Source organism: Rhincodon typus, chromosome 14, assembly GCF_021869965.1.
Source record: "Rhincodon typus isolate 14 chromosome 14, sRhiTyp1.1, whole genome shotgun sequence".
NCBI classification, from domain to species: Eukaryota; Metazoa; Chordata; class Chondrichthyes; order Orectolobiformes; family Rhincodontidae; genus Rhincodon; species Rhincodon typus.
Window position 1 is genome coordinate 68196562 of NC_063345.1, and position 27502 is coordinate 68224063.

The 27502-nt window shown below is 42.1% G+C and overlaps 1 pseudogene; it reads left to right on the forward strand.

The window, feature by feature from the left end:
- The first annotated feature begins 2031 nt into the window (after nucleotides 1-2031).
- LOC109910690 overlaps nucleotides 2032-27502 on the forward strand; it is a 57599-nt pseudogene continuing 32128 nt past the window's right edge.

Here is a 27502-nt window from a genome sequence, read left to right on the forward strand (position 1 = left end):
CTACCAGTTGTCCTTTATCTATTCTAATTGTTACATGCTCAAAAAGCTCTAGTATGATCAAAGTAATCAACTAATTTACCTTGCATAAATCCATGCTGGCTTTTTTCAATTTCATTAATGCTTTCTAAATGTGCTGATATCACATCTTTTATGATAGACTTCCCTATTACTGATGGTAGGCTAACTGGTCAAAAATCCTCTGTTTTTGTTTCCTCCTTTTTTAAATAGTAAGGTTACATTCGCAAGGACAGTCACACTCACCTGTTAATCATTTATGTGTTTTGTTTTGTAAAATTCCTAAAATCCATCTGGACAATTGTATTCTTTTCATGAACCATTTCTGTTCCTTCATCAAAAAATTCACTTAGATAGGTCAAACATGATTTGCTGTTTTAAAGTCCATATTGGTTTTCACTAATCAACTCAAATCTCTCCCAAAGCCATTTTTTTCCTGGAATTATTATCTCTCAAGCATTAAACACCATTGACTGAATAACTTGTTCTACTGGAACTGTTCTTAATTTTTATTTTTGGTTAGGGAACTACATTTTCCACTCTCCATTCTTATGGCAATTCCCCTCCATCTTCCTTTGGTGATCTCCAATCCTTTTCTGATCTGTGAAGAACATTTTCCAGCTAATTTATCCATTCTAAAATAAAACAGAGAACTTCAGATGATGGAGATCTAATACACATCAAAACAGAAATTGCTGGAGAAACTCAGCAGATCTGGCAGCATCTGTGGAGAGAAAGCAGAGTTATAGTCCAGTTCAAGTCCGGGGTCACTGGACTCAAACATTAGCTCTGTTTTTCTCACCACAGTTAACAATAGCACATGTTGCAATTGATTTTAAAGTTCTTAGCTCCACACTGCTTGGTTCAGCTGGTTTCTCAGATACTTCTTCATTGATGTTGCTTCTGTGGGAACTAGTGTTGTTTCTTTGAGAGAGAAGTGGAGACAGCAGCTTCTCTTTCAATAATGTGTCTAAAACTCTTGAAATACTTGTTTCAGTGTTTATTTCCAAGAGGTTCTGTGAGGTGTGTCTGTCTATGACAGCCACGGTAACCAATGTCCAGTATTTTCCATTTGTTAGCATCTTACTGAGACCATAATCATATAGAGTTTCCCTTTACTTTCCTCCTTCTCCAACGCAGCAACCCCTGTCATCCTCACTTCCCCTGGACACTTTGTCTGCTCTTTTACCTTCACTTTAGGTGACTTTGCATTTTTATGCAGTTTCCTTGATCTCAGTCAAATTTACAAGAACGCCAACCAGTTGAAAGCTTTAAAACTCATGTCCTCAAAAATAACGCAGCATAGTCTTGTTACACTGTATATCATGTCACATCAGCCACAACCAAAATCTCTGAACTGTGAGTTCCTTTGGCTTGTGGAGATTTCAATTTTCACTGTTGGGCCTAGGATGCTTTCAGAGAATTTCTTGCAAATCCAAGGTTCTGCAAATGCCTCTTTCTCAATGACGGCTAATCTTTTTCACTTATCAGTAAGAGCCCTAGATCAGCCATCTGATCCTAAAGACTAGATAAGATTTCTCCCAAACCAGTGGATAATGTGAAAACAGCCAAGAATGACAAGCCTTCGATTCAGTCAAATGAGTGCTGTTGATGCTCAGTGCAACAACATGCCTGATCTTGCTTGAAAAGTTGTCTGAGGCCCCACTTAACTTGGGATAAGTGGGGTAAGAATTTTCCCACCTGATTCCCATAAATCACTATCCTAAAGAATTCCTGCGTTGATGTCCTGAGGTATAGATGATTGGCCTCCAACAACCACAACCATTTTCCTTTGTACTCGGTATGACACCAACCAATGGAGAGTTTTTTTCTCCATTGTCATTGACTCCCACATTCACTCAGGCTCCTTGATGCCATAAATATTCCTTACTGCCAAAGATAATCAACTGTAGATCCACAGCACGAATGGAGTTTAGTAATTTGTTAACACCAGTCATTTTCTATGACAGCAGCCCTGTGTTACTGTTGTTTGAGGGAAGTACAGAAATAGTAGCGATGACGGGGAGAAAGTAAGCTTCTGAGACAGTTTTATGTAGGATTAGAGAAAAAAAAGAGTTTATTATGTGAGGGAATGCAAAGATAAGTGTTCCTTCACAATGAATCAATCAGTAAATCAAAAACCCTGAAACAAAGAGCAAGTTTTCTTCTGCAGCTGGGGAAGATTCAGATAGTGGGGATTACACAATCTAGAGTCATAGAGTCATCGAGTTGTACAGCATGGAAACAAACGCTTCAGTCCAATTCATCCATGCCAAATAGATATCCTAAATTAATCTAGTCCCATTTGCCAGCATTTGGCCCATGTCCCTCTAAACCCTTCCTATTCACATACCCATCCAGATGTCTTTTAAATGTTGTAATTGTACCAGCCTCCACCATTTCCTCTGGCAGCTCTTAGGTTCCTTAGGTTCCTTTCAAATCTTTTTTCTCTCACCTTAAAAATATGCCCCCTAGTTTTGGACTCCCCTACAATAGAAAGAATACCTTGGCTAATCACCCTATCCATGGTTCTCATGATTTTATAAACCTCCGCAGCCTCTGATGCTCCAGAGAAAATAGCCCCAGCCTATTCAGCCTCTCCCTCCAGCCTCCAAACCCAACAGCATCCTTATAAATCTTTTTTGAACCCTTTCAAGTTTAACAACATCTTTCCTATAGCAGGGAGACTAGGAGTGAATGCAGTATTCCAAAAGTGGCCTAACCAATGTCCTGTACAGCTGCAACATGTCATCCCAACTCCCAAACTCAGTGCACTGACCAACTAAGGCAAGTGACCAAATGCTTTCTTCACTACCCTGTCTACCTCCATCTTCAAGGATCTATGAACCTGCACCCAAGAACTAAGATCTGCTTGTTTGGCAACACTCCCCAGGACTCTACCATGAAGCGTATGAGTCCTGCCCTGATTTGCCTTACTAATCTACCTCCCATTTATCCAAACTACACTTCATCTGCCACTCCACGGTACATTGGTCCATCTAATGAAGATCCTATTGTACTTAGAGATAACTTTGTTCAGTGTCCACCACACCACCAATTTTGGCGTCAAATGCAAACTTAGTACCCATTCCTCCTATATTCACATCCAAATCATTTATAAAAATGACGAAAAGCTGTGGACCCAGCACCGATCCTTGAGACACACCGCAGACTGAGGCCTTCAGTCCAAAAAACAACCCTCCACCACCCTCTGTCTCCTACTTTTAAGCCAATTTTGTATCCAAAAAGCCAGCTCTCCCTGGATTCATGCGATCTAACCTCGCCAACCAGTCTACCATGCAGAGCCTTGTCAAACGCATTTCTGAAGTTATGATTGCATTCCCTGAAATTTAAAAGGTTAAACAGTAACTTGATCAAATTCTGAAAGATATTATGAGGAACAGATAGGGGATGAATAGAAATAAACTCTAGCCCCCTGTTGGAGAGTCGAAGAATAAGAATTAGAACCAGACATTTTAAGTTTGAAATGAGACAACATGTTTGCAGAGCAAAGTGATGGAGTTTCAAACCCTGTCTCACAAATGGCAACAGATGCTGAATTGATTGTAAATTCTAAATCTAAGACTGATAGTTTGTAGATTTGGAGTCTGATCAAAGATGTCTCATACAGTAATATTCATGTGTTGAATTATGCAGAGAAAACTTTCAGCAATGTTTAAGTGTTCTATTGTAAATCTATAGCTTAGTACAAATGTCAGTTTCCACCTTTCCCTTCTGTTAACAATTGAATACACATCACAGACCAGGGGAAATGTGGCAAAAGCACAGAACAGAAGATGAGAAACACAGAAGGGGATTAAATCAAAATTATGCTGGAGTGGGACATAGTGTAGTCCAGTGCCTGGAGCACTAACCTATCACTAAAAGGATTCCTGTGAGCACCTCTCCAAGTTAATGACTATCTTAGGCAGGCCCATGAGGAGGTCCTCTGACTTGCCACCCCACAGGAACATGGGGCTGAAGTGCAACCAAATGTGAAAGAGAAGATTTTGTGTGTGTGTGTGTGTGTGTGTGTGTCTTGCCTATGAACATGAGCGATGAGTCATCTTTAAGGCCCTACACATTGGCAGGACATGTCATTTTGAAGGAGGTGGCCCAACACAAGGTTGTAACTGCGGTGTACAAAAGTGAAGAAAGAACTCAGCTTTTGGTTAATTTGTAAAGAAACCCACCGCCAAATTAACAAATAACCCAATAAATAAATTACAAACACTGACTACTTGGGGCAGGGTGGCAATAATAATTTTTAAAAAGCCAACAGGGCAGGAGTTAAATCCAATTGACGTTAATGATGAAATTAATGCATACCAACCCTCTGCGGTGCCTGTCTGTCCCTCATGGCTTCATGGGTATCAGTGGACCCCAAATGTCCCTTTCCAAATACCCTCAAGCACAAACGTAGCCATGGAGGTCGGGCTCATGAGGGAGTCCTCCAATTAGCCCACCTCCACCACATGAGGTGCCCAAAAGTTAGGAGTGTGGGCTGGACAGCAAGCAAAGGAACAACAAGTTTTTAAAATAGGGTGCAATCTCCCACAGACAATTTATCCATTGTGCACGGACTGCACAGCAGTGCACAATGAACGCTGGTAGTCCATGAAGCACCTTACGTGTGGTTGTACAGGCCCTGGATTCCAACACCCATCAATCTCGCTGAGTCATTTGTGAAGAGTAGATGTTGGAACATTGATAGTTGAAGAGTTGATTTCACGATCCTTGGCTTCTACAGGTTATCCTGAAATTCTTTTGTCCTGTTTTCTTTTGTTGTTTGTTTTGCAGGACACACGGTGAGGGAATCCTTCTTGCCCTGTTTTCTTCTGACTGGCTTGCCAGCTAGTTGGCTTCTAAGACTCAGGGTGAAAGAGGACACCATTTACCGACAACAGAGGGGTGACTATTGGGTGGTTCTTTAATATGATTGACACAGCAGACTAGTGCTTGTATCCATGACAGGGCACAAAGGTGCCATAGTTCACTGGCATACTTTCATCCACTAGCACACAGACTAAGGTTGTGGTTTTTTGTTTTAACTTTTGTTTTGTATATTCCTGGAAGAAGGTAAATGACAAAAATATTTGTCTGCAAGGTGTGGCTTTCAGCAGAGAGGGAATACATAGTCAGCCCCCTCATAATCTCTTCCTTTTGTATCTCTATTTGAATTTTCCCTGACACTCAACAGGTGGAACATTCCATGACTTTGCTAGACAGCACCAATTTACATTCATAGTCTTGTCTTTTTTTTTCATCTGTGGCAGTCCTCCTTTAAGAAATACACTTTGGAATAAAATGTTTTTAAAATGTCCTTAGTACTTCATGATTCACATCAATTATCATGACAGTATGTCTAAAACAAAATTTTGAAACAAGCTGTGACCTCCTTGGTCATGATACAAAGTTCACAAACCCAGCATCAGGTTGTCATTGCTGGGGGTGGGGGGTGGGGACAGAGGAAATGCTTCATGAACATCCTCAAAGCCTCCCTAAAATAAAAAAAAATTGCCATTAACTTTAAACTAATATGCCAGGTGGATGGGAACCTATGTAAGGAGTCAGCGAAGGAGGGAGCAAGGACAAAAACAAAAGGTAGAAAAGGGAATAAGAAAAGTGACAGACAGAGAAACCAAGGACAAAATTCAAACAGGGCTATTGAGAAAAATGAGAGCGAGACAAACAATGTTAAAAGGACAAGCTTAAAGGCTTTGTGCCTTAATGCATGGAGCATTTGCAATAAAGTGGATGAACTAATTGCGCAGTAGATGTAAACAGGTATGATATAATTGGGATTATGGAGACATGGCTGCAGGGTGACCAGGGACGGGAACTGACTGTCCCAGGGTATTCAATATTTAGGAAGGACAGGCAAAAAGGAAAAGGTGCTGGAGCGCTATTGCTGCTTAAAGAGGAAATTAACACAATAGTGAGAAAGGATATTAACTCTGACAATGTGGAGTCTGTATGGGTAGAGTTGAGAAATACTAAGGGACAAAAAACATTAGTAGGTGTCATGTATAGACTCCCAGACTGTAGTGGTGATGTTGGGAATTGTATTAAACAGGAACTTAGAGATGCATGTGATAAAGAAATTTCGGTGATCATGGGTGATTTTAATCTGCACATAGATTGGGCAAATGAAACTAGCCACAATGCCATAGAGGAGGAATTTCTGCAGTGTATACGGGATGGTTTTCTTGACCAATATGTGGAGGTACCAACTAGAGAGCAGGCCACATTAGACTAGGTACTGTGTAATGAGATGGGAATCATTGCCAATCTAGCTGTACAAGACCCCTTGGGAATGAGCGACCATAACCTGATAGAAATTTTATCAAGATGGAGAGTGAGATAGTTGATTCAGAGACTAGGGTGCTGAATCTTAATAAAGGGAACTATGAAGATATGAGGCATGAGTTGGCTTTTATAGATTGGGGAGAGTTACTTAAAGGGATGACAGTAGATAAGCAATGGCAAACATTCAAGGAACGCATGGGGGAACTGCAACAACTGTTTATTCCTGTCTTGCACAAAAGCAAGATGGATGAGAGGGCCAATCCACGGCTTACAAGGGAAATTAGAGATAGTATCGGATCCAAGGAAGAAGCATGCAGATTGGCCTAGAAAAATAATATGTCTGAGGATTGGGAGCAGTTTAGATTTCAGCAAAGAAGGACCAAGGGATTGATTAACAAGAAGAAAATACAGTACAAAAGTAAGCTTGCAGGGAACATAAAGATTGAGACTAAGAGTTTCTATAAGTACATGAAGACAAAAGGATTGGTGAAGACAAATGTAGGTCCCCTACAGACAGAAATGGGAGAATGTATAATAGGGGACAAAGAAATGGCTGAGCAACTGAAACGTACTTTGGCTCTGTCTTCATAAGACGACACAAATCAGATACCAGAAAATTTGGAGAATTCAAGATTTAGTGAGAGGGAAGAATTGAGGGAGATCAATATTTGGAAATTAGGAAATTGATGTGATTGAAGGCAGATAAATCCCCAGGGCCTGATAATCTACATCCCCAAGGACTTACGGAAGTGGCTGTAGAAATAGTGGATGCATTGGTGGTCATCTCCCAGGATTCTATAGGCTTTGGCACAGTCCTGCGAATTGTCCTGCAAAATGTTACTCCAATATTCAAAAAGGGAGATAGAGAGAAAACAGGGAATTATGGACTAGTAAGCCTACCATCAGTAGTGGAAAAAATTCTCGAATCCATTAACAAGGACTTTATCATGGAGCATTTGGAAAAGATTGGCATGATCAGACAGACTCAGCATGGATTTATGAAGGGGAAATAATGCTTGACAAATCTGTTGGAATTCTATGAAGATGTAACTAGTAAAGTTGACATGGGGGAGCCAGTCAATGTGGTATACTTGAACTTTCAGAAAGCATTTGCTAAAGTCCCACATAAGGGATTATTGTGCAAGATTAAAGCACATGGGATTGGGGTAAGTGTATTGAGATGGATAGAAAGCAGAGAGGAAACAGTGTAGAAATTAATGGGTCCTTTTCAAATTGGCAAGCAGTAACTAGTGGGGTGCCAAAGGGATCGGTGCTGGGACCCCAGCTATTCACAATATATATTAATGATTTGGATGAGGGAACAAAATGTAACACCTCCAAGTTTGCAGCCGATATCAGAATGAGTGGGGGGAGGGTGAACTGTGACGAGGATGATCTGGACAGATTGAGTGAGTGGGCATATCAATGGCAGATGCAGTGTTATTTGGATAAATATGAGGTTATTCACTTTGGAAACAAAAACTAGAAGGCAGATTATTACCTGAATGGCTGTAAATTGGGAGAGGGGAGTGTGCAGAGGGACCTAGGTGCCCTTGTGTAGCAGTCGCTGAAGGTAAGCATGCAGGTGCAGCAAGTGGTAAAGAAGGCAAATGGTATGTTGGCCTTCGTTGTGAGAGGTTTCAAATACAGGAGCAGGGATACATTGTTGCAGTTATACAGGGCCTTGGTGAGGCCACACTTTGAATATTGTGTGCAGTTTTGGTCTCCTTTTCTGAGGAAGGATGCTCTTGCTCTCGAGGGAGTGCAGCAAAGCTTTACGGGGCTGATTCTGGGGTTGGCAGATCTGGCATATGAGGAGAGATTGACTAGGTTAGGATTATTTTCACTGGAGTTCAGACAAATGAGGAGGGGGTATCTCATAGAGAGTTATAAGATTCTAACAGGACTATACAGGGTAAATGCAGAGAAGATGTTCCCGAAGGTGGGTGTGTCCAGAGGGATCACAGTCTGAGAATTCGGCGTTGACCATTTAGGATGGAGATGAGGAGATATTTCTTCACCCAAAGAGTGGTGAGCCTGTGGAATTCATTACTACAGGACGTAGTTGATGTCAAAACACTGAATGTATTTAAGAGGAGGCCAGATATAGCACTTGGGGTGAATTAGATCTAAGATTATGGGGAGAAAGCAGGATTAGGCTATTGATTTGGACAATCAGCCATAATCATGATGAGTGGCAGAGCAGGTTCAAAGGGCCAAATGGCCACTTCCTGCTCATATCTTCTCTGCTTCTATGTTTCTATGTTTACCTTTAAACGGCACATATTGGTATGATCCATCTTGTATACTTCAGAATAGAGACTCACTGTGAGCAGTACATTCATTTCCAAATATTCCTGTTTTACTTTACCAGTTTCTTTTCCCTCTGGGTTAACACCAGCTTTCGCCATCCACAATCAAAAACTTTCGGCTGTACCAAATATTGGACATTATGTTGTTGAAACTAACACAGAATGCTGCTTCAGTGTTGGAAGTATTATTATAAATTCCAGACTCAGGCTTTAAACATAAATTGGCAATGGCCCTCATCTCTGATTTAGAAGGCTGTCAGTGTTTTGAATGTGATCCAATATTAGGGTCTAATAATCCCACTCAGGTAAACGTAAACACTCCCAGAGGACTATTCAAAGAGGTTTCCCTCATATCTGAGCTGACAGACATCTCCAAAGCAGGGTATGTGAGCTTTATCACATTTTCTAAATGCGGGATCTTGCAAGTGGCTGCTGAGTTATCAACATTTACAACCAAGACTACACTTGGAGAAGAGTCCATTGACTATAACATGTTTTGGATCACCCTAAGATTATGAAAGACATTTCAATTCCTTATTCACAAAGATCCAGCTTTTGGGCTGTGGGAAAAGTTGATTTATTGAGATCTGAAGCCCTACAAAAAAAAAATTGATTCTCCTTTACTCCTGCATCAGAGCACAGACTCAAGCTGGCTCCCTCAGGATTACTTTCAATAACTCTTTGATCTATATTATTAAAGACTGGGATTATTTATTTATTACACATTTATTTCCAATGCATTATTCTGCTGTGATTGGTACTTCCAATTTTTTTCTCAATGTGACCCCATTTTGAGGCTTGAAAATGATCATCATCCTCACATTGAAAACTGAAGAACTTTGAGGAGCACTTCAGAAGGGGGAAGGGAGCAAGGGAAAGGGGGTGGGGAGCCAACTGTTGCTGCCTCAAAACAGTTACCCTCGAACTTTCAGCCTGTGACCCTCACTCGGGGTCCTGACCCTCACATTAGGAAAAACTGCTTTCAGATGATTAAATCTAACTGTTGCTGAATAGAAACAGATGTGAGTTTCTCAGCCTTAGTCTTTCTGCGTGCTTGAGGAACTTGATAGTGTGTGTCAGTTTAGGGCCCAGATCTGAAGCACAAAGCACTAAAGAAAGGGTCATCTCAGTTCAAGTATTGTGCAACCAGGTCTGGTGTGTACTGCTGAAGCTCAGTCAGACTGTTGAGTTCCCAATGCAGGAGGTGAGAAAGGGTTTGTGGTTCTCTATCTGAGCATGTACAGATGCACTGCCAACACAGCTACAGCAACCAGGATCACACACAAACACATAATTCTCCTGGTTAAAAACTGTTGCTGTGAAAACCACAGTCCAAATGACCAATCTCACAATCAAGAGAAAAACATTTTTTTTAATCTTCTTGTCTATGGCCCCTTTGGTTCTTCTGTTAACTACATCATAAGACAAGATTTGAGGTATTGCATTTTTGGTATTGCAAATAAAAGGACAATACCTAATACAATCAATAGTAGGGCCCTGGCTGGTATTGTAGAACAGAGAGACCTAGGGGTTCCGGTACTTAATTTTTTGAAATTTGCATCACAGGTGGATAGGGTGGTTAAGAAGGCATTTGGCATGCTTGCCTTCATTCTTCAGACCTTTCAATATAGGAATTGGGATGTCATGTTGAGATTGGATGTTGGTGAGGCCTCTTGTGGAGCACTGTATGCAGTGCTGGTCACCCTGTTACGGGAAGGATATTTTTAAGCTGGAGAGGGTTCAGAAAAAATTTATCAGGATGTTGCTGGAATGGAGGGTTTGAAATATAAAAATAGACCAGAAAGACTGGGACATTTTCCACTGGAGCCTAGGAGTTTGAGGGGTGACCTTATTGAGGTTTGTAAAATCATGAGGGGCATAGATAAGGTGAATGACAAGGGTCTTTTCCCTGGAGTGGGGGAGTTCAAAACTAGGGGCACATTTTTAAGGTGAGAGGAGAAAGATTTAGAAAGGACATGAGGAGCAACTTTTTTGCACAGGGAGTGGTTCATGTGTGGAATGAACTGCCAGAGAAAGTGGTCGATGCAGGTACAGTTACAACATCGAAAAGACATTTGGATAAGTTCATGAGTAGGAAAGGTTTTGAGGGACATGGGCCAAGTGCAGGCAGGTGGGAACAGTTTAGTTTTAGAACATGGCTGGTGTGGACCAAAGGGTCTGTTTCCATGCTATATGACTCTATGATTCTATAAGGGAAGTATCATTCAGTGGTAACTTTGCTGACTATTAAGACTGAGGAATGTGAACCCAATTGGATAAGACAGCCTCACGATTGCCCTCTACAAATTCCCAGTGATTACGACATAGTGTTAGGTCTGAGGCTAATGCATACTGTTCTATAGGAAATTTTTAGTTTGAAGAGATACTAAATGCAATTGTCAGGCCAGGGCACACTGCAATGTTGCATTTCCGCTTATGTGCGTTCAACTTTTTAAAATAGATCAATATTTCCTGATTCTGTCCAGCAGAAGTGACTGGTAAATTCTGATTTTTCTTGGCTGTCTTATCTTGGATGCTGAAAATTTTCAAGACCGAGACAATGGAGTGAAACACCTTCACGGAAATGGAAGCAGTGCATTATCGTAGACAGGTTTGGAACACCTCTAAAACCCATCAAAACTGTACAATGGTCTCTACAAGGGCTAGTGTAAGAATACTTTAAAAATAAAATCCCCACTACTGAAATAAAAGGAACCAGGTCTCCAACAGGTAAATAAAAGTCTACTCACAAATCCAAATAAAAGCTCATTTTCAAACCTGTACGTAGCAATTGCTCATACTTGCATAGTCCTATAGTATCCCAGGGTGCCTCACATGAGTATTATATAACAAGGATATATTAGAAAGGGTGGAGAGCAGCTTTGTCTAAGGGGTAGGTATTAGAGAGTATCTTAAAGGAAGAAAATGAGTCAGACAGATAGTAGGGACGGGATTCTGGATCTTAGCACTGAGGAAGCAGAGCGGAGGCCACAACAGCTGCTCTGAGAGTGATGTGGAGAGAGTGCAGCATTAAGTGCTCTGTTTAAATCCACACATTAGATGGCGCGTTGAGCACCTTCAGTGAACTGGAGCTTTGAGCTTTAAGTTGGTGTTCCCTGGAGTGTTGGGGACCGAGGGAGTGAACTGATTGAGGGTATTAAACATGTCCACTGGAGATTTCGAGATTGAGATGGATCGATTTTCTCTCGATGCCTGGGGAAAGTGGATGGGTAAATGAAGCTGAGGTCTAAATCAGTCTTGACTCCCTGGAATGATAGGACATGTTCTAGGTCTCCTCCTGTCCTTAATTAGCCGCCTGATCTTTTATATGTTGTTTGTTTTAATTTGAAATCAGTTGAGGGATGAAGCTGTTTGACTGAGGGTGTAAAATGCCTGGCAATGATAGGGTTAGTATCTCTCTCTCTCTCCGTCCATCCCTCCCCCTCTCTCTTTCCTTCCTTTACCTCTCCTATGTGGGTCCACGCTGATTATTTATTCCCATTCCTCCCTGGTCCCGACCATACATTAGTGTCTCTGAATCCATCAACTGCTCGAACTTAACTAAGGAGGGTTTGCAAACAGCAGCCTGGCTGTTTCTGTCACGCCATCTCCCTCTCTCTCTCCCTCACTCACTGGAGTGCTGCACCTGATGGCTGGGCGCATGTTCTGAGAGACCCTGGGGCAGCTCCCGAGCCTGGGACTGAGCGCCCCGGGAAATCTTGATATCTTCCCGACCGAAGAGCTCTGCGCAGACACGGTTGGAACTGGGAAGGATAATGCAGCGACTGCTTTGCAGGTTGCTGGGCGTCACTTCGTTCCTGTGCCTTCTGGAAGCAAACGGTGGCATCAGGTAGGTGTAGAGATCAAGCTGATTGCAAGTTGAGAGCCTAAGCTCCATGAGTAAAGAATCCTTAAACCATTGATTTCATGGTTTGAGCTGATGGTGATCTCGAGAATGAAATAATCTTCAACACACCCCTCTCCTGTCAAAGATTGCATGTTGATTTTGATATGGAAGTAAATTATGGTTACACTGTCTCCTGTAGCTGTGCTCCGGGCAGTTTCGCCTCTGCTTTCCATTTCCCGGAGCTGTCACTCACTGGACGGAAAGTTGTCGCGTCCCAAAGCAAAGCCCCAGCGCAGAAAGCCTCTGGAATCCACTCGGACTCGGGAACCCGGCTCCCTCACTCGATCCGGCGTTGTGGTGATCTGCTTCACATTAAACATGGTGTTCTTGCACTCCAAGGATACAGTGCTATCTCACAGATAGGAATCTAGGGAGCACAGGGATGCAAGCAGCTCCATATACAGCACTCCAGAGAGAGGGCGGAATATATGTTCAACCGTCCGATATGTAGCACTCTAGGGAGAGGGCAGAATGTATATGCAACAGCCCCATATACAGCACTCCAGAGAGAGTATGGAATGTATGTCCAACAGTGCCATAAACAGCATTCCAGAGAGAGACCAGAATGTATATCAAACAGCCCCATATACAGCACTCCAGGGAGAGTGCAGAATGTATATCAACCAGGCCCATATACAACAGTCTAGGGAGAGGGCAGAAATGTGTAGACAACAGCTCCATATACAGCACTCCAGGGAGAGGGTGGAATATATGTTCAACTGTCTGATATATAGCACTCTAGGGAGAGGGCAGAATGTATATACAACAGTGCCATATACAGCACTCTAGGGAGACAGCAGAATGTATATGCAACAGCCCCATATACAGAAGTCCAGGGAGAGAGCAGAATATATATGCAACAGACCTATATACAGCAATCCAGGGAGAGGGCAGAATTTATGTGCAACAGCCCCACATACAGAACTCCAGGGAGAGAACAGAATGTATATGCAACTGTCCTATATACAGCATTCCAGGGAGAGGGCAGGATGTATATACAACAGCCCCATGTACAGCACTCCAGGGAGAGTGGAATGTATGTACAACAGTGCTATATACAGCACTCCAGGGAGATAGCAGAATGTACATACAACAGTCCAATATGCAGAACTCCAGGGAGAGAGCAGAATACATATCAAATAGCCCCATATATACAGCACTCCAGAAATGAGGGCAGAAATGTATAGACAACAGCCCCATATACAGCAGCCGAGGGAGAGAGCAGAATGAATATACAATAGCCCCATATGCAGCATTCTGGGGAAAGGGCAGAATGTATATACAACAGCTCTATGTACAGCATTCCAGGGAGAGAGCAGCACATATATACAACAGCCCCATATACAGCACTCCAGAGAGATTATGGAATGCATGAACAACAGTGCCATATACAGCACTCCAGGGAGATAGCAGAATGTATATACAAAAGTCCAACGTACGACACTCCAGGGAGAGGGCAGAATGTATATACAACAGTCCCATGTACAGCCATCTAGGGAGAGGGCATAAAATATTATACAAAAATCCCATATACAGCATTCCAGGGAGAATGTACGTATAAAGGTGCCATATACAACACTCCAGGGAAAGTTCAGAATGTACATACAACAGTGCCATTTACAGCACTCCAGAGAGAGGGCAGAACACATATACAACACACCCATATACGGAACTCCAGGGAGAGGGCAAAATGTATATACAACAGCCCCATATATAACACCCTAGGGAGTCAGCGGAATGTATATACAGCAGTGCCATATACAACATTCCAGGGAGAGTGCAAAATATATGTACAACCGTCCCATATACAGCACTCCAGGGGATTCACTTTGCTCCATAAACAAACACAGAGTAAAATTATAATAAAACTAAGAACTGTGGATGCTGGAGATCTGAAACAAATACAGAAGTTGCTGGTGAAACTGAGCAGCAGCTGTGTGAAGAGAGCAGAGTTAAGATTTCGAGATCGGTGACTCTTCATCAGCCTTTTCTGGTGAATTACAGTGAACATTACGGAAAAAGCAGAAAGCAAGTGCAAATTGTTAGGAATTACTTTTCAATGTTCTCAGAATCCACACCAAATGACCACTGGAAGATCAAAACTGATAAGTGGGCGCAGGTCATCTCACCACCAAAGAGGAAATAAGATATGACCTTGTGAAAGTTTCTTCCTCCAAGCAGAAAAACCATTTGTAAAGTATTTTGTGAACTGGAGGCACATTAGATGGATACAGATAAGGGTTAGAACCTTTTGTCGGAATTCTTGAATCAAATTCACAAGAAAGATGATCTGTATGTGCGTATGGTCAGACTTCAATAGTTTTCAAAAAATACACATATATTACTTGTAAGGAGATATCATGTACACTAACAGATTGTATGATAGATTGGCAAACTTCAATTTAAAGATCCTTGGATCAATATGAGCAATTATGTTTCTGGATTGTGCTAACTGGAGTTCGATTGTCAAAGTGGGGAGATCCAGCTGGATCATTGGGGGACTGCTGTCTTGAAGAAACATTTTGGCAATATAAATATTTGTGTCAGCTTTTCTGCAACATAGAGGACATTCTGTAGTGACACAGGGAATAGAGAACACATTGACTACCAGGTTTTGAAATGATCTAGATACAGGTCACAGGTACTGATAGCAAGGTGGGATTAAAGACAGTTTTTTTCAGCATAACTGGCTATTATGGTGAAGGATAAAATTTAAACACTTTTTAAAAATAAAAAGTGAATGAATCTCAGGACTGTCCAAGGAATAGTTTGTAGTTGCTTCAGGTGTTTCTCAAGTATCATTTCACAGTGAAATTCCCGAAGCAAAGAGACTGGATCCAGAAAATTACACACAAAGGAGGAAATTCTGAGAAAGAGGCAGGGAGCAATCCTGAATCCTGAAAAAAACTTGATTGGTCACAAAGAACTTTTAGTCTTGAGATGAATTATTTGGTCACAGTTGTTTAATTGTGCCTTACTGGTAATGCCTGTGCTTCAACAGTTTGTGGAACAGATTGATTAACATGTTAACGCCAAGCAGTGAGGATTGTTACGGAAAATAAAAGTGCAATTTGCTGCAGGTTTGGTGATGACAGATCATTGAGTTCACTAAACAGAATCGCAATTCAATGTGTAATAGCAGGCATAAGTCATTTGCTAAGTACCATTTGTAGCCTACAGTGAGTTTCCTATGCTGTTGAGTCTATGAGGAATTAACAAATGGAACTTGACATAGTCAGAGTTGTTCAAGTAGAGGAGCTGGTGCAGGGAATGGAGTGCTGAAGAAGAGAAGGAATTGTGTTGATGCCTCTTTAGTAGTAGGGAAAGCCATAAATTATTAGAAAGATAATCAATTTTTTATTAAGTATATAAGTGAACTTCAGAGTTGCAGGGACTTCAGGCCAGCTGTTTCACTGGATTTCACACATACACTCTTTCTCTCTCATACATCCACTCCCTCACTTCCTATCTCTCACACATACGTACTGATTCTCACACATACTCAGTATCTCAAGCACACTACTTACACACATTCTCTTTCTAGCATGCACTGTCTCACACATTCTTTGTCACACTATCTCACCTCATTCTCCCTCACAGACACACTTTCTCTCTCACTGTCCCGCACATACACTCACTCACACAAACTCTACCTAACATACACTCTTTCTCACAGCCACACATTCTTTTTCGCATACACGCTCTCTCACATACCATACTCATTCACTCATATTGACACACACAATCTCACACACACATCTTTCTCAGACACACTGAGAAAGCTTTTCTTACACTCTCATATACATTTCTTTCACACTCATTCTTTCTCATACACTCTTTCATGCATTCTCACACACACACATTCTCTCATAAATACATTCTCACACACATTCACTCTCTTTCTCACACACATTCTCTCTCATGCACATGCTCGCTCACAGACATTTGCTCTCTCTCTCTCTCACACACACACACACACACATTATCACGCTCACACACACACACATTATCTCTCACACACACACACACACACATACTTACAAACACTCTCTTACATACATTTTCTCTCTCACACACAGGCTCACTCACAGTCTCTCTTACACTCAATCTAACACTCTTTTATATATGCTGTCTCAAACACTTTCTCTCTCATACTGTCTCTCATACACACTCTTAACACATTTTCTCACAAACACACACTTTCTCATACACACATGCACATACACTCTGTCTCCTTTATATACTCTCACATACACACTTTTTCTCTCTTACACTCTCCCTCTCACATACACTGTCTCTCTAACACACTCTCACACATATTCTTTCTCTCACACACTCTCTCTCACATGCACATATTTATTTACCCATACACGCACACACACTTTCTCTTTCGCGGACTCACTGGACACAGATTGACTCATTCTCCCTCTCAGACATATCTCTCTCTCACACACTGTCACATGTACACACACTGTCCCTCACATGTTCTCTCTCACACATACACTGTCTCTCACATGCACTGTTGCACATATACTGTCTCACACACGCAGACTCTGACACACACACTCTCTGACGCAGAGTGTCTTAAAAACACACTCTCTCTTGCACACACACTGTCTCACATATTCTCTCACACACTGTATCTCACACAACCTCACCCTGTCTCTCACACACACACCCTCCATCTCTCACATACACTCACACACAGAATCTCACACACTGTCTCTCTCTCACACACTGTCTCATACGCACTGTATCTCACATGCACTGTATCTCACATGCACACGGTCTCACGCATGCACTGTCTCACACACACAGTCTCTCATACACACACAGTCTCTCTCACTGTCTTTCACACTCACACTCTGTCTCTCAGACGCATGCTGTCTCTCAGACACACGCTGTCTCACGCACACAATGTCTCACTCTGTTTCTCACACATACTGTCTCACGCATGCACTGTCTCACACACACAAACTTTCTCGCACACATGCACTTTCAGACACATATGCTGTCTCTCACACACATGCGGTCTTCTCTCACACACACTGTCTCACAAACACAAACACAAACTGTCTCAAACACACTGTCTCTCTTTCTCTCTCTCTCTCTCACACACACACACACACACACACACACACACTCAGTCTCCCTCAGACACAAACGTGGAGATGTCAGTGTTGGACTGGGGTGGACAAGGTCAGAAATGACACGACACCAGGTTATAGTTGGACACACTGCACACTTAATTACGCACTGCACAAATACGGTATGGTGTACTTGTGGTCTGCATTACATTCCCCAAAATATATATATGTGATATGATCCAACCACTTCAGGGTTGAAAAAACATACAATCACAGGGAATTCTGAAACAAACCCTTCAGTCAGAAAGAGGTGCTAAAGAAACAAACAGTTTGTCAATAGAGATGGTGACTGACTTTGATCCGTGATTGATGATTGGAGTCAGACCATCAGAGTTCGTGCGTTAGAGCCGTCATTCATTTCTGAGCGCGTGCAGTATTCAGGAGGTTGCTGCGACCCATGTTTCAGGTATGTCTTCAATCTCAGGCGTGTTGTTTACATGTAGATCATCAGAAACCAGATGATGTCACGTGCTGCAGGTTTACATGATATTCACGACAATCTCTAGGAGCCACCAACTGTGGGCATGACCCAGTATTCTACATTCTGTGACCAGTGAATGTCACTCACTCTGTCACTGGCTGCTCTCCTGCGGGTGGTTTAACTTGTTGGCTGTAGTAATGCTGCCTCATGCCAAGCAACTCCTGAATCTTCATCAGTGGAATATTGAAGCTGCAGCAGTAGTTCCTGTTCTCAGATATACAATCCTGCACCTACAACTTGTAAGTCTGTGGCCTCACACCTGCACCATTCCAGTCAGGATCAGAAATCTGATGGAACAGATCCTTTATATCTCATGCATTGTAATTTCATGGTCTGCTCTGCTTTGCTGTAGAACAGTGGGAAGTGAGATGATGATGAGATGTGTTTAAATCCCTGACCCTGACCAGTACTGCACATCCTGATCTGGATGTAGTCCTTGACTAGAATTATCCTCAGTCCTAATCTTGCACACATTTCTGAGAGTTCTCTCAGAATGCCATGTCTAAGAGTTGAAGTGAGGCCAACTGCTTCAATAAAGTTATGTTATAGTCACACAGTGCGGCAATGTAATGCATTAAGGTCAGCTCCATCTTCAAAAAAGATCTAACGACAATGTAATATTTTAGCAATGTCTCATTATTTGGAAAAAATTGAAGAAATCAGACAGATATCAAACTTGGCAAGGTACAGTTCAACTCTTTTGGTATCCTGGGCCCATACAGGTTGTTGTGAACTGTCTGTATACAACCATCTCTATTGATGGGTGTTGTTGAATGTTGAACACTAATTCCTTACACAATGCAGCTGAGTAGCTGTCCCTTTCATAATAATTCATTTTGGACCATTAAATCATCAGAAAGTCATAGTCAGAATGGAAGAGTTCAGGTGTATCAAATTCGATCTCAGTCCAATCTTGCTGAATGGTCACCCTCAGCTCATCTGCTGCAGAATATTGGAACTATTACCAGTGCACAGCTGTCAGCAGCTATGATCCATAAAAATCAATTTCCTGCAGCTCTCGTATCCAATCATAGGGGTTAACTTATGGTAGGTATGGCCTGGTCAGTTGTGTCAAGCTTGAACTGGCTTCTTCCTGTCCTTATGTGAAAATTTCAGTCTGCATTTTTGGAATCACAGCCATATTGAAATCACAGTATTCTGTGTGGAGTTTGCACATTCTCCCTGTGTCTGTGCAGGTTTCCGTCAGGTGCTGCAGTTTCCTCCAGGTGCTCCGGTCTCCTCCCTCAGTTCAAAATGTGGATTGGCCAGGCTAAATTGTCCATAGTGTCCAGGGATGTGTAGGCTAGTTGGATTAGCCATTGGAAATGCAGGGTTACAGGGATAGGGTAGGGGGTCGGTCTGGGTTGGATGCTCTTCAAAGGTGTTGACTTGATGGGCCAAATAGCCTCTTCTTGCATTGTAGGTATTCTATGATTCTATCTTGATATTTCTAAGTCACTTTGTATAGTGGTTTAAATGACATTGGTCCCAATAAATGGTCTCTATAGTCATGTGTTGCGGGTCTAGATGTTAGCCTCAGGTGAACTCAATCACTATACAACCCTTTCTCAAACTTTGCATATCTCATCACTGGACAAATATGCACTGGTTTCCCATTCTACATAATTATTTTTCTGAGCCAGGATTGCAACATGTTGCATCATAGATTGGCTGCATCCTTTGAGGTTACTTCTCAACCTCTCCCTTCTAAATCAGAAGTCGCACCACACCAGGTTATAACTTATTTGAAATCACAAGCTTTCGAAACATAGCCCCTTCGTCAGGGCTACTCTCCCTTCTAAGGACTGGCACATCATGACCACTAATACAGGTCCTTGCAGCACCAATTCCAGCGAACCACACTGACTCCTTCTGTGTTAAATCCTTGAGTGGTTTCATTATATCTGACAAAATAGGAAATGCTTTTCAGCTAGTGAGCAGGTTCAAGAATTTGCTGGAAATTGCTACAGTAGACAGCAGTGGCATCTTCAAAACTGCTTTAACTTTGACTGGATCACTAATAATTCCTGTTCCATTGCAAAACGTTGAATACTAAGCATTTCTTGCCATTTGATGTTGTCTGTCTTTTTAGTGCATCCATGTAAATAAGCTTCCAATTGTCAGCAGAAAATGATCCTCATAACAGATCTCTCAAACGATTGGGTTTAAAGCAGATGATGAGAGTGTCATTCTTTTAATGTACCATTGAACTGATCTGTGAGGCTAATGTTGTGACAAGGATGATGTCCTATCTGACCAGGCTACCCAGGATTCTCTGCACTTTATCTCTTACAACTACTGGTCCTCAATATGGGATATATTGTTTGAGGGCAATTCAGTGCTTTCATAATCAATCCCACACCATTACTGAATACTTGAGGATGTTTCTTTATTAAATAGTGTTTGTATTTCTTGAGCGTGTGTTGCAGCACCAGGGGCTGTATTCATTTTATTATTCTCTGGGTACATAGTGATGAACATCCCAGACAGGCCATTCTGTCTTGCAGAGTGATGCTGTCCACATGTTTATACCTAAAGTCAACATCCTCAACTAAGATTTAATCTTGTATTTTTAAATAAGTAGACTTGCTCAATGCACCCTCGGCTATAATTGTTGCCTTAGTTGCCCATAATCTTTGAGAGCTGGAATTAATGCTTTTTTGTGTGTGTGGAGCAAATTGTGCTTTCATTTTTATTTGAAACCTTTAATTGCCTAATTCCAGTAAGTCATTGTAAGTCATCCAAACCAATAACATTAACCACATTGATAACAAAGTCTTCTTTTGTCCTTGGTGCTTCAAATATTGCTCAAAGTTGCTTTCAGGGGTGATTGGAAGGGAAGCCTAGCAGGGAAGACGGTGAAGCAGCAATGGCAGGAGTTTCAGGGGTTAATATGAGAGGCAAAGCAGAAATTCATCCCAAGGAAGAAGAAACATACTAAGGGGATGATAAAGCAAACACAGCTGATAAGGGAAGCCAGGAACAGCATAAAAGCAAACATGCTTTTCCACAAGGACAATTAGAAATGGACAATGAATGCCACCCTAGCAAGCTGGACCCGCATCCTGTGAACAGCTGAAGAGACATGCTTTTTGAAATGATCAAGCTGTCTTTGGGATATACAACCTATGTACCTGGCAGTAAAATTTATTTAGCACACTAGTGTGTTAGGTAGAATGTTTTTTGACTTTATGGCTACAACCAGTTAGTGGAAGATGCCACTCCCATAGTGTTCAGGGATCTGTAGATTAGGTGGGTTATAGGGGGATGGGTCTGTGTGGGATGCTCCAAGGGTCGGTGTAGAGTTGTTGGGCCGAAGGGCCTGTTTCCGCACTGTAGGTATTCTATGATTTTATGTTGCTACTGCTCTTCTCAATAGACACTGATCATACTCAGCCAGTCTGAAAAATGCAGAATATAACATCCAACAACAGATTTGATGTTTTGTTTGGAGAACACTTGCAGTATAATTCTGAGTGTGTTAAGATTTACACCAACATTGAATCAAGCTGGTAGGGTGGTGCACTTATGATTTTTTGCAAGGTTAAAGAGCATCACCAGCTATGGTATTTTTTTTAAAAAATTAAGCTGGAGCAACAATATCTTGGAAATTATCAATGGTAGCGTCTCAACCAATCAGAGTTGACTTGCCAACAAATCATTATTCTTTTATCGTGCAGTATAAGATAGTATTCCCATTGAAGTTTGGCATTCCTGCATTTATCCTGAATAATGTAAGGTAAAAAATGAGAATGGTATATCTCTTTTACAAAGCAATTAAGATCAAATTGGGCAAAAGGGACTCAGGCCTTAAAGTCCAAAAGAGACTAACAAATTCAAAAATTATATGAAGTACTCTTTAAAACCTGAAATACATTCAAGGTAGGACAATCAGGACCGATTTGGTGACAAATATCTGGAGACGGACTCGGGGTCAGTGAATTGAGAGAGACTTGGGGTCAATGAATGAAGAGAGAAAAAGAGACTCAGGATCAGGGAATCAAAAGAGAGAGACTCGGGGCTAGCCATGTCGCTTCTGCGATTGCCAGTGCATATTCCTTTAACTGACCTCATGCTAACCTCCAGAATGAGCAAGGTTGTGCTATTAGAGTGAGGGTCAGCAAGGTCACCTCCCTTGGTGACCCACTCGCTGGACATGAGCGCAGGGAAGAGTGAAACCAGTGTCCCTCTCAACTGTGCTGTCTGTCCTGTTGGAGTCTGGATAATTATATTGTTTTACAGCTGCCAATCCTGCTTTCTGTGTTGAGCCTGCGGCCTGTTACAAGATCTCGTGAGTCTTTACAAGAGGATCAAAGGGCATGAAGAGAATGCAGGAACAGGCTACTGAGTTGGATAATCAGCCTATTGAATAGTGGAGCAGGCCTGAAGGGCTGAATGGTCGACTCCTGCTCCTATTTTCTATATTTCTGTGTTTCTATGGGTGGAGCTTAAGGCTACTTCAACATTAACTCTTGTACTGTGATGGGTTGTGCAGGAGACCAGATTCACTCTGTCAGGGCTGACTGTGAAGATTTAACACTTTTTGAACATAACCTTTGCCTTCTTTGCCCAGCAACAAAGTTGTGGTTTCAGCAGTGAATGGTGGATAGCTTCCCTACCTCCCAGTAATTTTATCTGTATCTTTCCATCCCACAGACCAGTGTCCTCCAGGGAATCTGAGACCAAGTCCAGCAGCAGACCATCATCATCACCCTCTGATTTCCTCGACAAACTTATGGGGAAAACCTCGGGCTATGACGCACGCATCCGTCCCAATTTTAAAGGTACAGCTTCCCTGAACTAGCTCCAAACTGTCTGGATTCTGTCCATCATTATCTGAGTTTCAAAAGTCCTTAAACATCCCTATTCCCCATCGCTCCTCACATGGACCAGCTGATTAGATATCGCAGCATGCAAAGAAAGAGACCATTCAGGCATTATTGTAGATGCCAGTCACTGTGACAACTGTACATGGGGTGGCCCCAGGCAGAATTGGCAATCTAGGCGGAGATTTTTCCACTTGGAAAAGATTTCATCTCCAACTCGTGACTTTTCGAAGTGCCAGAAGGGCTCAGGTTGGACCATCCTTCTCTGAAGAGAGAACAAATTTTCAAGGCTTAACTCATCTGGGAATCCCTTCCACACCTGCAGAAAGTGTAGAGCTCCAGAATCTTCCAGTGTAGAATGTAATAATTGAACTTTGGGAGCCCTCTTTCAGATTTAATGTGGCACATCAAGGTGTCAACAAAGTTTAAAGGCTACAATGGGATCTTGATCAGCTGGGCCAATGGGCCAATGGGCCAATGAGTTTAATTTAGATAAACATGAGCTGCTGCATTTTGGAAATGCAAATCAGGGCAGGTCTTATATACATAATGATAAGGTCCTGGGGAGTGTTGCCGAACAAAGAGACCTTGGAGTGCAGGTTCATGGTTCCTTGAAAGTGGAGTTGCAGGTAGATAGGATTGTGAAGAAGGCATTTGGTACGCTTGCCTTTATTAGTCAGTGCATTGAGTATAGGAACAAAAACAAAGTTGCTGGAAAAGCTCAGCAGGTCTGGCAGCATCTGTGATGGAGAAAACAGAGTTAACATTCAGGTCCGGTGACCCTTCCTCAGAACTCTCCTTCACAGATGCTGCCAGACCTGCTGAGCTTTTCCGGCAACTTTGTTTTTGTTCCTGATTTACAGCATCCGCAGCTCTTTCGGTTTTCATTGAGTATATGAGTTAGGAGGTCTTGTTGCGGCTGTACAGGACATTGATTAGGCCAGTTTTGGAATATTGTGTGCAGTTCTAGACTCCTTGCTGTAGGAAAGATGTTGTGAAACTTGAAAGGGTTCAGAAAAGATTTACAAGGATGTTGCCCGGGCTGGAGGGTTTGAGCTATAGGTGAGACACTGAACAAACTGGGGCTATTTTCCTTGGAGCGTTGGAGGCTGAGGGGTGACCTTATAGAGGTTTATAAAATCATTAGGGGCATGGATAGTGTGAATAAACAAGGTCTTTACCCTTGGGTGGGGGTGTCAAAAACTAGAGGACATAGGTTTAAGGTGACATGGAAAAGCGGCAACTTCTTCACGCAGAGGGAGGTGCTTGTGTGGAATGAGTTGCCAGAGGAAGTGGTGGAGGCTGGTACAATTACAACATTTAAAAGGCATCTGGATGAATATTTTGAATTGGAAAGTTTTAGAGGGATATGGGCCAAATGCTGGAAAATGGGATTAGATTTATTTAGGATATCTGGTCAGAATGGACGAGTTGGACCGAAGGGCATGTTTCCGTGCTATACACATCTATGATTCTATGACTCTATGATAGCTGTGGAGAGACTGTTTGTTTCATTCAGTAGGAAAAACAGAACCAAGTGAAATTATCTTAAAGTTGTAGAATTGTAGAATTACAAAATTTTCCAGTTAGAAGGATGTCATTCAGACCTTCACTTCCTTGGCAGCTTACTGAAATCCCACTCATGATGCTTTCGCTGGAGTTTGTAAATATTTCCCTTTCAGGAAGTGAACCAATTCCTTTCTGAAAGCCTCATTTGCACATGCCTCGAGCCCACTGTCAAACCCTGACCACTCACAGTGTGAGAAAGGTTTTTCTCACGTTGCCTTTGTTCTTTTGCCAATCACATTAAATTGGTGCATTCTGTTTTTGGTGCTTCTACCTATAGGAGCAGGTGAGAATATGAAGGGATATGGTGTAAAGGAGGGTTAATGCAAATTATCCAACAATAGATTATGATTTAATTGATTGTTAGAGCAATCTCAAAGAGCTTAATAACTACCTCTTGTTCCTATGTATCATATGTGAGAGGGCTGAATGGCCTCCTGTTCCTACTTAATAGCCTCGAGGGCCTGAATGGTTTCTGCATTTTTCTATCTTACACATTTGAGGGGCTGAATGGCCTTCTGTTTGAATGTATCAAACCAGAGAAACTACTTTTTATCTGTTTCTCCTGACTAAAATACTGATTTAAATTGCCATATAGAATTCTCACCCAATTGCATGTTCATTCCAGACGTTAAATCCAACAGAGTGGTGCCCAGCGGATAAGTCCCCTGGTCCTGATGGGATTCATTCCAGATATTGAGGGAGGCAAGAAAACAAATTGCTGGAGCATTGACCCTCTGGAACACCACTAGTCACAACCCTCCATTCTTTGGCCACAGGTGATGTTCCATAAGACTGAAGAACAGCCAATGTTGTACCATTGTTTAAAAAGGGTAGCAGGGATAATCCAGGAAACTACAGGCCTGGTAGGGAAATTATTGGAAAAGATTCTCAGGGACAAGATCAGTATGCATTTAAAAGCAAATAGACTTATTAGCGATTAGAACGAGGTTGTGCCTCACTAACTTGATTGAGATTTTTGAGGAGGTGACAAAGATGATTGATGAGAGAAAAGCAGAGGGTAGTGGTGGAAGGATGCTTTTCGGAATGGAGGGTTGTGACTAGTGGTGTTCGTGCTGGGATCTCTGCTGTTTGTGGTCTACATAAATAATTTGGAAGAAAATGTGGCTGGTCTAATTAGTAAGGGTGCAGATGATACAAAAATTGATGGAGTTGTAGATAGTGAGGACGATTGTCAGAGGATACAGCAAGATGTAGATCAGTTGGAGGCATGGGGAGAAATATGGCAGATGGAGTTTAATCCAGACAAATGTGAAGTGATACATTTTGGAAGGTCAAGTACGGGTAGAAATTATACAGTGAATGGCAGAAAAGCTAGGAGTATTGATATGCAGAGGGATCTAGGTGTGCAGGTCCGCACATCACTGAAGGTGGCAGTGCAGGTAGATAAGGTTATGAAAAAGGCCTATGGCATGCTTGCCTTCATTGGAAGGGCCATTGAGTATAAAGATAGACAAGTTATGCTGCAGCTGTACAGAACTTTAGTTAGACCACACTCATAATATTGCATACAGTTCTGATCACCACACTGCCAGAAGGATGTGGATGCTTTGGTGAGGGTAGAGAAAATGTTTACCAGGATGTTGCCTGGTATGAAGGACTTCACCTGTGAAGATAGGTTGGATAGACTGGGTTTGTTTTCACTGGAACACAGGAGGTTGAGGGACAACCTGGTAGAAGTTTACAAGATTGTGAACGGCATGGATAGATTGGAATGTATAAGGCTTTTACCCAGGGTGGAGGGGCCAATTACTAGGGGATACTTGTTCAAGGCGCAGGGTGGGTGGAAGATTAAAAGAGATGTGCGGGGCAAGATTTTCGCACAAAGGGTGGTGAATGCCTGGAACATGCTGGCAGAGGAGGTGGTGGAAGCAGACACAATAGCAGCATTCAAGAAGCACCTGGACGAATATATGAATAGGAAAGGAATAGAGGGATTCGGATGCTGTAAGTGAAGATATGTTTAGTGTGATAGGGCAAGATTAGTTGGCACAGCATTGCAGGGCCAAAGGGCCTGTTCCTGTGTTGTATTGTTCATTGTTCTTTATTCAAAGGCAGGAGAAAACTTTTAGTACTGTAGCTGGTAACAAGCACCACCATTTCTGCCAATCTGTTATCGATTGTTCACCAAAGCCTGCGAATAAATTCATAACGCAAACTGCTCTCTGTGGCATTGCCCACTGAATAAACACTTGCATCACTATAGAGCCTCTCACAACCTCAGCATGTCTCAAAAGGCTTTGCAGTCGATGAAATTAGTTGCAGTTGTAACATAGGAACAACAGAAAATTTACACACTGAGAGATTCCACAGAGAGCAATCAAGTAGTGACCAGTAATTAGTTTAGTGATGTTGTTTACGTGATATATATTGGCTGTTGCCTCAGGGTAGCAGGATAAAGAATTGAATTGTTTTTTCTAGGATGGATTTAATGTAATGATCAGTCCTGTAAAAGCTGAACGTTTCACAGTGATACATTTCTTGGGATTTGTTCCACTCTTCTGCTGCAGAAGAAAACAAGAAGCAGCTATTACCTCCATTAGTGAGGAAGAATTTGGTTCCTGTTTTGTTCAGCCTCGGTTCCTGCAAACTGTCCCCAAATTAGGCACAAAATGAACCATTGCCCCAGTTAACTGCTGAGACTCTGCCACACAGGGTCAGCACCAGCTGGACAGCAGAGGAAGTTGCACAGGCCATATGTTGCTTTTCAAAAATTGGGAAGCTGTTAGATTTTCAACCAAGCAGCTCAATGTAGCTGGTGAGCTACAATCAGAGCTGCTTGCTCAGGAATAGTAGGAACTGCAGATGCTGGAGAATCTGAGATAACAAGGTGTAGAGCTGGATGAACACAGCAGGCCAAGCAGCATCAGAGGAGCAGGAAAGCTGACGTTTCGGGCCTAGACCCTTCTTCATTTTTT